Here is a 12,047-nt window from a genome sequence, read left to right on the forward strand (position 1 = left end):
GTTCAAATCTTTTGATCACATGTATTTACATTTTTCCTGGTATCTAGGAATGTAACTGCTCTGTCAGAGGGGGCATGTGTGTTTAGCTGTATAAGGAACCTCCACACATTCCTCCAAATGCTTTTGTTTGTTTTTGATTCTTGCTCATCTAGCAATGTAAAAGGAGACACTTCTCCACACTTGTCAACAGTTGTCCTGGTTCTTCTGCCTTCCCTTCCTTATTCCTCTTCTCCTTTCACGTTATTCTGGGGAATGTGAAGTTACATCACACTGAGATGTTGATTCTCATTTCCTACATCATTAATGATGTTCAGCTAACTTTCTTGTTGTATATCTTCTTGTGTAAATTTTCTAAGGATTTTTGTGATTATTGTTCATTCCAAAACCAAGTCTTTTAAGGATTAATTTGTACACATCAGGATGCAAGTTCTTTTCAAATATATATTGCAAATACTTTCTCCAGCCTGTGAGGTCTCAGTTTCTCTTGACTGAAACATTAGCTTTTCTTAAAGAAAAACTTTTTCTTGTCTACTGTACTAAAAGGCCCACTTTTAAAAAAAGTAGAAACATTGGGAATAAAAAATTTTAATTCCCTGGGAAGCAAACTGGGCTCCTTAGAGGAAGCCATCACCAGTGGGTGGTTGATCAGTGAAGAGCCCGGCTTACAGAGACTGGAACACCTGGCTAGAGGAGATTGCAGGCCAGAACTGAGCTGTTTTTCGAAAGTCTTTAAGGTCTCACCAAATATAATGAATCTAACATAGTAGCCAATCAAAATTGTACTAATGCCACTGCTTTGCCCCCTACCAATCATATTAGAGATCACCTAACTTTTTCTACATACAAAGGTGGCCTGTGAGCCTTTTGGGTTGTTGCCCATTCATTTTGATGAATGGTAATTCTGCAGAACAAACACTCTTCGCCTTTGCATTCTATCTGAGTCTGTGGTTTTCCTTTAGTGATTCTTGGACTCTAACAATACTTAGCATGCTTTGGGGTCTAAAATAATTTTACTCATTTGTGTAGGGTCTGTATCACTTACCCTTGAAAACTTGGCACATCTCAAATTAATTTCTCTCCCGGTTCACTTCTATGAGGGGCATTTAAAGTTCATCTTCAATAAGCAGATCAGATTTTTTAAAGCATGATTATCATTTTTGACAGACATACTCTGTAAGAGCTACAACACCTCCAACATTATTTATTAATAATTTTTTCACTTATTACTTTCTCTGGGTGAAAGTGGATCTATTCAGTTTTAGGGACTTCCTGAAGCTATTTTTACGTGTAGATGGAATGTTTTAATCTCAGAGAAAACTTCTTCATATACCTCACCACACACATACATACACTCCAATCTTGGTCTTGCCTCTTCTATCTTGAAGAATAGTTTTATAAGACACAGCGTTCATAGCTGACATTTTCCCTGTCATCCTTCTAATCTTTATCTTCTTCCTTTCTGTATCATGTGCCTTTTCACTGAGCTTTACATTTTCTTCCTTTTTAGTTATTTGGTTCTGATGTGTGTGAGTGGTTTCTCTTGAGTTCATCCTATTTAGGAATAGTTGAGCTTTTTTGATCTGTGAAAATATGTTTTACTTGGGAAGCTTTTCAGATCTATTTTGCCATATAGGTTTTGTTATCTCTTTATTTCTTTCCTTTTCTACTAGAATTCAAAATGCACATATGTTACACTGTTTCATATTGTCATAGATGACCTTTAAGTCCTGCTCATAGTTCATTCCCGTTTTGTCAGAGGGCATTTTTATTTACACACTTTTTCCCCATAGCTTCTAATCTGTAATTGAAAAGATACACAATGAATTTTAATTTTAGTTTTATGCTTTTCACTTGTAGAAATCATTTAGACTTTTCATTTCTATATTGAAATATCCTATTCTATTATCTACTAACATCTGGGCCCACTTGGTGTAAAATTTTTTACATTGCTTCTTTGAAGATTAACTTTTGTTTTATATATATGTGTGTGTGTGTGTGTGTGTGTGTGTGTGTGTGTGTGTGTGTGTGTATTATGTATATGCATATGTATGTCTGGGTGTTTGTGTGTGTGTATGTGTATAGGGTTTCCAAGCATGTCCTTTTTATTTTCTAAATTTCCTTGGTGACTGTTCTAATGTCTCCCTTTTACCTCTAATTTTATTAATCTGACTCGTTCTCCATCTTTTGGTTAGTTGGCTAAAGATCTGTCAAACTTGTTGAATATTTTTTTCAAACAACCAACTTTTCATTTGACTGATTCTTTGATTTTTTTTTTTTTTTTGCTTATTTCTATTTCATTGATTTTGACCTTGAGTTTGATTATTTCTCTCACCTACTCTTTTGTGTGTTCTTATTCTCACTGTTCTAGAGCTTTCAGGTGTGTCATTAAGATACTAATATGAGATCTCTTCATAGACACTTAGTGCTATGAACTCTTAGAACTGTCTTCATTGTGTCCCATACATTTGACTAAGTTGTGCTTTCATTTTCATTCCATTCTAAAACGTTTTAATTTCCTTCTTAATTATTCATTCAGAATCAAGCTCTATAGTTTCTAGGCATTTATATACTTTCTGTTGTTGGTGGGTTTTTTTTTTTTTTTTTTTGTTTGTTTGCTTGTTTTATATCCAGCTTTAGTTCATGATACTCAGATGGGATTCAGGGTGTTTTTTTAATTTTTAAATATCTACTGAGACTTGCTTTGTATGTGGTCAACATTAGAGAGAGTTCTATGAGTTACTGAGAAGTAAGTATATGTGTGTGTGTGTGTGTGTGTATGTATGTTCAGATAGAATGCTATGTAGATGTCTACTAGGTCCATTTGATTTATGATGTTATTTACCTCCAATATTGATCTTACTAGCTTTTGTCTGGATAACAATTGGTAAGAATGGGGTACTGAAATTACCTACTACCACTCTGAGGTTTGGTATAGGATTTGAGCTATAGTAGTGTTTCTTTTATGACTTGTTTACTCTTGTGTTTGGTGTGTAAATGTTTATATTCATATTATTCTCTGGATGTGTTTTCTTTCAATGTGTACATTGTATCCTCTCCTATCTCTCTGATTAGTTTTGATTTGAAGTCTATTTTGTCAAATAGTAAAACAGCTATACTTGTTTGCTTCTTGGATTCATTTGTTTGGAATGTCTTTCACCCTGTGATGTCTGTCCTTGATGGTGAGGTACATTTTTTCGATGCCACAGAAAGATGGAACCTGTCTTCTAAACCAATTTATTTAAGTCTTTGTATTGGTGAATCAAAACCATCAATACTGACAGTTGTCAATGAGCAGTCTTTATTGATTCATGTTATTTCATTGTAGGTTAGGCCTTCCTGTCATTTACTTTTGTGGAATTATTCATTGTGTCCTCTTGAGTGTAGCTGACCTTTCCTTTACACCGACGTTTTCCTTCTAGTGCCTTCTGTGGTGCTCAATTGCTGAACATTGCTTGAATTTGTTTTTATTCTGGAATGTTCTTTTCTTTCTCCACCAATTGTCACTGATCGTTTTGCTAGTTGTAGTAGTCTGGGCTGGCATCTGTGGTCTCTCAATGTTTGTAGAACATCTAGGCCCATCTGGATCCCAGAGTCTCCGTTGAAAGACCAAGAGTTATTCTACTGGGTCTGTCTTTATATGTGACTTGATGTTTTTCTCTTGTAGTTTCTAATAGCCTTTATTTATTCTGTAAAATTTGTGTTCCAATGATTATTTGTTGCAGAGAATTTCTTTCCAGCCCTGTCAGCTTTGTCTCCTGCTTTTTTTTTGTTTTGTTTTGTTTTTGTGTTTTTTTGTTTTTGTTTTTTGTTGCTTAATAGGTATCTCTTTCTTTAGATTGGGGAAATTTTCTATAATTTTGTTGTAAATATTTGCTGTGCTTTTGACCTGGGTTTTTTCTCCTTCCTCTAAACCTATTATTTGTAGACTTTTTTTTTTTAATAATTTCTCAGATTTCCTAGATGTTTTGTGGATGAATTTTTTTTAATATTTAACATATTCATTGACTGAGTTATTCAAGTTTTCTACCTTGTCTTCCAGACCTGAAATTCTCTCTTCCACATCTTGTACTCTTTTGGTAAGACTTACCTCTGTAGCCTTTGTTTGGGTTTGTAACTTTTTCATTTCTGGGTTTCTGTTGGATTTTCTTTAGTGATTCTATTTCTTCATTATCTACTTTCATATCTTGAATTCTTCTCAGTATCTTATACAACTTTTTGTATTTTCACAGCCTTCTTTCAGTCATAACCTTTTGCAGTTTCTTGACCCTATTTCTATTTTCATTTTCAAAACCTTGTCTTGTGCTTCCGCTAAATTGTTTTTCTCAGGGTCTATTATGGTTGCTGGCTTCTAAAAGAGACATGTTGTCCTGGTTGTTCATGTTTGTGTTTTTAGACTGGGATCTAGACAACTATAGTTATGACCTTTGTAGTGTTTCTCTGTCTTGATATCTGGTCTCATGTTTGATGGGTGTTCTATTCTTTGATTGCTGTTGGTCTCTTTCAGTCCTAGCAAAGGGTAATACCGGGTAGAAAGTATTCCTGTTGTTTGAAGGTTGTATTTATCACAAAGGAAGGAAAATACACTAGAAATAAAGAACAAAAGGGGTGGCAGTAAAGATGTAGGAGGACTTGTATCAGCAACAAGGGCTCAGGCCATGAGGGGATGGAAGTAAGCAGCACATAGCAGGATTAGAAGTGTTGAGAGATTAGATAGGGGACAGGAAGGATAATAAAGGTTGCCTATGTGAGTCCCAGCCACTGTGGCCACAGTGGGGCCCAGGTGGAGAGAGATTCTGTGGGATATCTGCAGCGTTTCTGAACCACCAAGGACACTCTCAATGCATTCTGTTTCCTGCCACTTCATGGCTAGCCATGACACTATCCATGGGAAGGCAAGAAGGAAAACTCAGTTTAGCTCGACTTAGTTAGCCAGGCTGGCCTCTGACAACAGGCCAGTTTTAGACATATTTAATATAGCATAATTTTGGGAAAAAATTTCTGCTAACGATTATTCCAATCCTATGTGTACAGTAATACTTAATGCATAATTAAGCTTAAGAAAACATGACCTTTACCATGAAGATGGGATCTGTAACTTAAGAGCCTAGGATCTGGTGTGGTCCCTGTCTGAGAGGGTGTAAAGGTCAGCAGAATGTAAATTACTTGTGAAATCTACCTTAGCAATGGGTTCTATTGACTGAGAAATAAAGCTAAAGAGAAAGGTCTAGGGAGGAAGAGTCCAGGATAAACATGACAGGGATTTGGGTGAGGCCTGTCTCTGCAGATGGCAAAGGTCCATTGAGGAGACATGTCTTTGTGATCAACATTTCTGCTTTCTCCAATGCTTACCTGTGCCTTCTATATCCATAAATGAAAGACTAGATAGAAAAATGGAAGAAAAACACAGAGCAACTTGGCTGAGACCTGGAGAGATTAGTTCTTAAGGCTTCAAGCAGGAGGGATAGACAAGTGACCATGGACTTCAGAAGTGTGTGTATGAACCTTGGGACAGGGTGTCTTCAAGGGAACAGAGAGTATGATGGACGAGAAGCCGAGGAGATGTATGGGGCAGGGTGCTGCAGCTGTGGAGGACAGGAGGGAGCTGGATTGGGGGGGTGGGTTTAAGTTGTGAAAAATAACAAGAGCATTTGATGGAAAGAACCCTGTGTCGAGAGTGCATTTGGAAGTGAGAAGAGAGGAGAAAGAGGGAGAATGGCTCAGCAAATGCTCTGTGTGCTTTATGGGCCTTTGCATTTCCTAAATTCAGGCTGGTTCCCAGTGTGAAGACAAGGGTTGGTCTCATAGCGGGCAAGGTGCTTGGTTTTCGTGTTAAGATTAAGAATGGGAATCTGTGGGGCTGTTCATCTTGCTCTGTACTTGTGTCGTTCACAAACAGCATTTAGAAAGTACAGGGGAAAATTGGGGACATGCTTTTCTTATAAAGTTCCTAAGTGATGTAGAATTCTGGGTTAGCCATGGCTTTCAAGGCTCCTAGACAGGGAGTTCAGTTTTTCAAAATACTAGGATCCCATTATAACCTCTGGGAGGCTTCCTCCCATGCGGCCTTCAAGAGACATGACACCTATGGTCTCACAAACGACAGGATTGTAATCACGAGGGAGTTTTTATTTGAGCGTAGATGAGCGGGGAATCATCCAGTATAATACAAATAGACAGAAACTTAATGGCTGAAGCTCACCTGTAGTTCTAGAAACTATGAACACCAATGAAACAAAGAGAGGCCAAGGAACAGCTTCAGCCTGAGGTCCCCTGGAGGTACCCCTTCCACTGAGAAACGTCTCTGAAAGGTTCCACTCTCCATCATCCCCATTAGCTGGGAACAAAGACAGTGATTCACAAGCCCTTGGGGAAGCTGTACTTAGGAGACAGAAAAAGTCCTTTGGAGCTGAGTGTCAAGATGATTTTTCACTGGGTAGTTTTAAAAAATGTTTGAGGTAAAGGAGAGACTGGGGGAGGGAAGAAGCGATCATGGCATAGTAATATGGAACAAGGTTCTAGAAGGAGAAGCACACGGCTGTCTTTGCAATATTTTCAGCTGCCTATTGTGCATTGCTCTTCAATCTCAGAAGTTAAGAATAACACCCACTGTCCTCGTAGGCTGCCTGAGATCCAGCTCCAGGATTTCTCTTGTCCTGTGGTGACGGTCCTCTCCCCTGACCCCAGTAGTACACTGCTGCCCACCACGGCTGACTCTGCTTCAAAGTCTACCTGGCTGCTTCCCAGAATCCCTTGTGTCTCCTCTCAAGGGTCACTGACTGACTAAACTATGTAAAGGCACAGCATCACAGACTGTGTCCTGGTGGACACACCCTCCCTTTCTACCTCACTTTTAACAGTTCTATGTTGTTCAGAATTTGCTCATTGAGTCTAGAACCTCCTTCATGGTGCACAAGCTCTTGACCACTGAGCCTAACCTAGTAAACAAAACAACAACAAAATAAACATACTATTTCCTTGTTTTAAAATCACATTTACTATGTGGAGGGGGCGCACATGCCACAGTGTATGTGTGGAAGTCAGAGGATAACTTGAAGGAACTGATTCTCTTTCCACCAGAAGGAAGGGTGGGGTGAATATTTGGTCGTCAGGTTTGGCAAAGCAAAATGGTCTGTTTGTATTGTATTGGTTTATTTTCCCATCATATGAGCTCAGATAAAATCTCCCTCATAATTAGGATTCTGTTATTTGTGGCAGTGACATCACATGTGTGGTGGGTCTCAGGTATCAGGCAGTTGGGTTGTCTTTGTGGCAGATGACCTGCTGAGTTATTTCCCAGAGCCTCAATGATATGTGTATGTATGTATATATGTAATATAATATATATATAATATATATACATATATACACACATATATCTATATATACATACATATACATATATATCTATATATATATACATACATATACACACATATATCTATATATATACATACATATATACATACATATCTATATATATACATACATATACACACATATATCTATATATACATACATATATACATATATATTTATATATATACATACATATACACACATTTATCTATATATACATACATATATACATATATATGTCTTATATACAGAACTCTGCTCTGTTGATCTTTGTGCAAGTAGTGTTCACTCGCTGCGTGGAGTACAGGAACATTAATGTAACCAAGAGGGTAAAGCCATGTAGTAAAGAAGATGGAGCAGCAGCTGGGCGAGCCTACTGTCCTCGCTGATCCACAGCTGCCCCTCTCCTCCCTAGCATTTCTATATCACACAGTCAGTGTTCAAGCCCTTGCCCAGTCGACGCTGTCTTACGACTGAAAACGGTAAGTATACAAAAGGCTCTCCAGCTGCTCTTCCAGCATTCCCCGTTACCGATGTCCAGGGCCCCACTTTTTAACTTGTTCATGTTGAACCAATGCTAGAACTGAACTTCATGAGGAAGAATCTGCCCTGCTTCCTTGCTTCCGAGACCACCAGGCCGGGAGAAAGTCCCAGCGGTCAGCATCAGCATGCAGGCCAGCCATGCTGTGGCACTCCACAACAGCAGCCGTCGGAGCTGCTTGTTCTTGGGAAACCGAACCAAACCAAGACAAAACCTTCCTTGCAAAAGCATGTGTTCCTGGGTGTCGCATGATTTACCCACCCGCCCACTCCTTTACAAACAGGGTTTCCCACTGTCCGCTTGTGTCAAAATGTCCGTAGAGAAAATTCACCTTCTAAATTGTTTTTCCCCTCCATGGCATGCGACACCAGCCACTGTCCTGCACTGTCACACTAATGTCACGATAACTGTGGGGACTGAGCAGTAAGAAGATCACATTACACACAGAATGTGTCTTTGTTGTCTCTCTTTTTACCACTGAGGTTAAGAATCCTTCATTTTCTTGCTGAACATTTGATTTTTTTTCTAGGTTTTTTTTTTAATGTTTAATTAAAATCTTTGTTATTAAAAGCCTGTGATGCTTTCTCTATAACCGTGGTTTTTATGTTCCTTTATTTACAGGCTCTCCCTTTTGTGTTTCATGTGTATATGTGCCTTAGCTAAGGTTTCCATTGGTCTGAACGAACTCTATGACCAAGGCAACAGCAGCATGTAACTGGGACTGGCTTACAGGTTCAGAGGTTCAGTGCATTATCATCAAGGAGAGAACATGGCAACGTCCAGGCAGGCATGGCGCAGGAGGAGCTGAGAGTCCTACATCTCGTTCCAAAGGCAAACAGGAGACTGTCTCTTTCAGGCAGCTAAGACAGGGGTCTTATAGCCCACCCCACAGTGATACACTTCCACCAACAAGGCCACACCTACTCCAACAGGCTATACATCCTAATAGTGCCATGGAGGGAGAGGGAGGGAGGAGGGGGAGATGGTGTAACACGTGTGGGCGTGTTCCTGCTGGTTAGAAGAGTGCATTTGGATCCCTAAGCTGGAGTTTTAGGGGGTTCTGAGCTGCTTGACCTGGGTCCTGAAAGCTAAACTGGGGTCTTCTAACCAAGTGCTCCTAACTGCTGGCCCACCTCTCCAGGCCCCACGGCGAGTGTGTCTTTTACTGTAACGTAAGCTGACACCACCACAGGTTCAGTACTGTGTTCGGTGAGATCCGCGCAGTGCCTCGGCAGGTCCTGTCCGGTCTGCATCCGAATACTTCATTTCTCAGGGCCTGCGGAACAGCTCCCTGCTGCTTCCGACACACACTTGACAGTTTACATTTAGCTCCCCATCCATCTGTTATTTATTCTCACTCAGGAAGGGAGAGTGGATCTAGTTTTCGTTTGAGTCCTGGTGATAGCTACTGAGTTCTCAATGTTTTCTTGCTCTCTCCAAAATCCATGTTGAAAATCAAGAGTTGGGAGGTGTGGCCTTGAGGCAGTGAGTCAAGAGAGCCTTGAGATGTGAGCGTCTAAAAAACATTACTGTTGCTGGAGAGATGTTCCGTGGTTAGGATCAAGATTAAAATTCCTAGCACCTACCTGGCAGCTCATGGCTACAACTATCTTCTTCTGATCCCTGACAATACCTGTCATGCATGTGACACACATACATACATGCAGGCAAATCACTCAGACATATGAAATAATTGAACTGAAAATATATCTTAAAGTCTTACAGGATTGTTTATCACTGTCTGTTCTCCCCTTGTACCACATAAGGGGTGACATCCATCCTCCTGAGAGATGCAGCCATAGAGGACCATCGTGGGATCAGAGCAGCCCTCACTGGATGCCACATCACACCTTGGCCATGGTCTCCTTCCCTCCAGAGCCATGAGGGATAAAACTGACTAAGATAATAATAATCCCATCATGATTGTTGTTCAGTACTTGAAATAATATTATACATATTATACATTATAATATTATACACATTATTGTATAATATTATAATATATACAGTATAATTATATGTATCTCCATCAATCAGTTGGCTCTTTTTGTACCATTTCATACATGTAAGAATCACTGTTAGTATAAATTGTGTACTTAAATATAATATAGTATATATATAATACAGAGTATAACTTGTTCTTTGCTGTAACAAAACTACTGAAAAATTTATTTATTTCAGGGGTTCCAGCCCCTAGTCCTCAGAGCTGGCCTTGCTCTCATCCCTACAGGTAGGGCTTGACTTAGGAGACTCTGTGGAATCTTCTAAGTATGAACTTTTGGCTTCATGGTTTTCTATTTGTAGGGCACAGAACAAGCCAAACTAAATAGCGACATTCCCAAACCATCTCTTCCTGCTCACTGTAATAACAGAAATAGGACCTTTGGAAATGGGAGAGACCCTAGAGATCAGTTGTGTTTGTTCCCCAGGACCACTGCAAAAGCCCCCTGGTGTTTGGTTGCCACTGCTGTTGCTTGGTTACATGGCGTTTGGTTGCCACAGCTGTTGCTTGGTTACAGAACCTTGATTCCTATGCAGCCTTCTCCATCCTTCTTACAAGCATAAGCTTCAGGACTGAATTTTGGTTCATTCTTATCTTGGATTCTTTTCTCCCAAATTATCTTGACATAAATATGTTCTACAATTTGGGCCAAGATGAATAAAGTCAGCTGAAGCTTTTTAAGAAGCATCTCCCTGAACTTGAGTAGGGACACTGTCTTAGTCAGGGTTCTCTAGAGTCACAGAACTTATGGGTAGTCTCTATACAGTAAGGGGATTTGTTGGTGACTTACAATCTGTAGTCAACTCCCCAACAGTGGTCGGCAGCAGTTGTGAATGGAAGTCCAAAGATCGAGTAGATTCTCAGTCCCACAAGGCAAGCAGGGGGAGGGGGGGCTTCCTTCTTCCATTGTCCTTATGTAGGTCTCCAGCAGAAGGTGTGTCCCAGATTAAAGGTGTGTACCAGCACGCCTGGATCTGAGACTTGCTTTGTTTCAGATGACCTTAAACTCAAAGAAATCCTTGCCTTAGTGTCCTAGGATTCATAGCCACTATGCCCCAAGATCTTCGTGCCAAGATCCAGGTTAGAAACTTGTATCTCCCAGCCTCAAGATCAGGATCACAGGTGAGCCTTCCTATTCTGGATTGTGGTTCATTCTAGATAAAGTCAAGTTGACAACCAGGAATAGTCACTACAGACACCTATTAAGAGATAACTTCTTAACTTAGAGATTGTTGTCTAGGGGCAAGGCCAGCAGCCATTGTTATAATTTAGTGTGTAGAGAGGACATAGCTCAAGGACGAAGTACAAAAGACAAAGTTGGTGCGCTTTGGATGACCACACAGAAGGATGGAAGGAACTGGGGGCATCGATGACACCTCAGAGCCCCAGCGTTAATCAATATGGGAGCTACCTTCAGCCTTCTTATAATGTGGACCAATGTATTCTTGTTCACTAAATTCTTTTATGTTATACTTGCTTACTAAAAGAGGAAGTGTATTTTGATGCCGTGTGATCTCCAGGCCTATAGTGCGAGGCTCCGTTGTTTTTATCTTTTACAGCATATTCAACTGAAAGCATTCTAAATGGTCTCAGAGCACTAATCATGGGAAGGCAGTGTGTGATTGGCTACAGCCTGGACGGCCCAAATTTCTTTCTTCCACTACTTGGCTCTGCTTACCTTATCTGAGCCCATGGGGTGAGCATGGAAAACGAAGACTATTCACTAAGCCAGGAGAACATAGGGCCCATCACAATACTGATAAGACACCGAAGCAATATTTTGTGCTTCTGAGTAAACCCTTCTCCCAACGTTTCAGACTGGAGACACAATGGGTGGGTATGTGTACTTGGTCTGACGGTCCAGCAGAGATGACTCAGCAAATGCTTTAGACTAAGGACAGATCTGTTAATGCTGTTAATTCAGGTCAGTACCCCATGTAGCCTTTTCCTTAAGGTCTTTGATCTCCAGCTTTGGGCCATAAGCTGTTTTGAGATCACACCAAACACACGTGATCCGTGGCTGGATAGGTGAGGCACTGCTTTGCAGGAAGAGCTCCCAGGTCGTCTTTCGGTGGGCAGCACCACCCCTCATGCCCCAGGGTTCTGGCCTTCACCCCATGTCCTTGTCTGTGGCTGGAGAGATCAGTG

The sequence above is a fragment of the Micromys minutus genome (assembly GCF_963924665.1).
Source record: "Micromys minutus genome assembly, chromosome: 12".
NCBI lineage: Eukaryota > Metazoa > Chordata > Mammalia > Rodentia > Muridae > Micromys > Micromys minutus.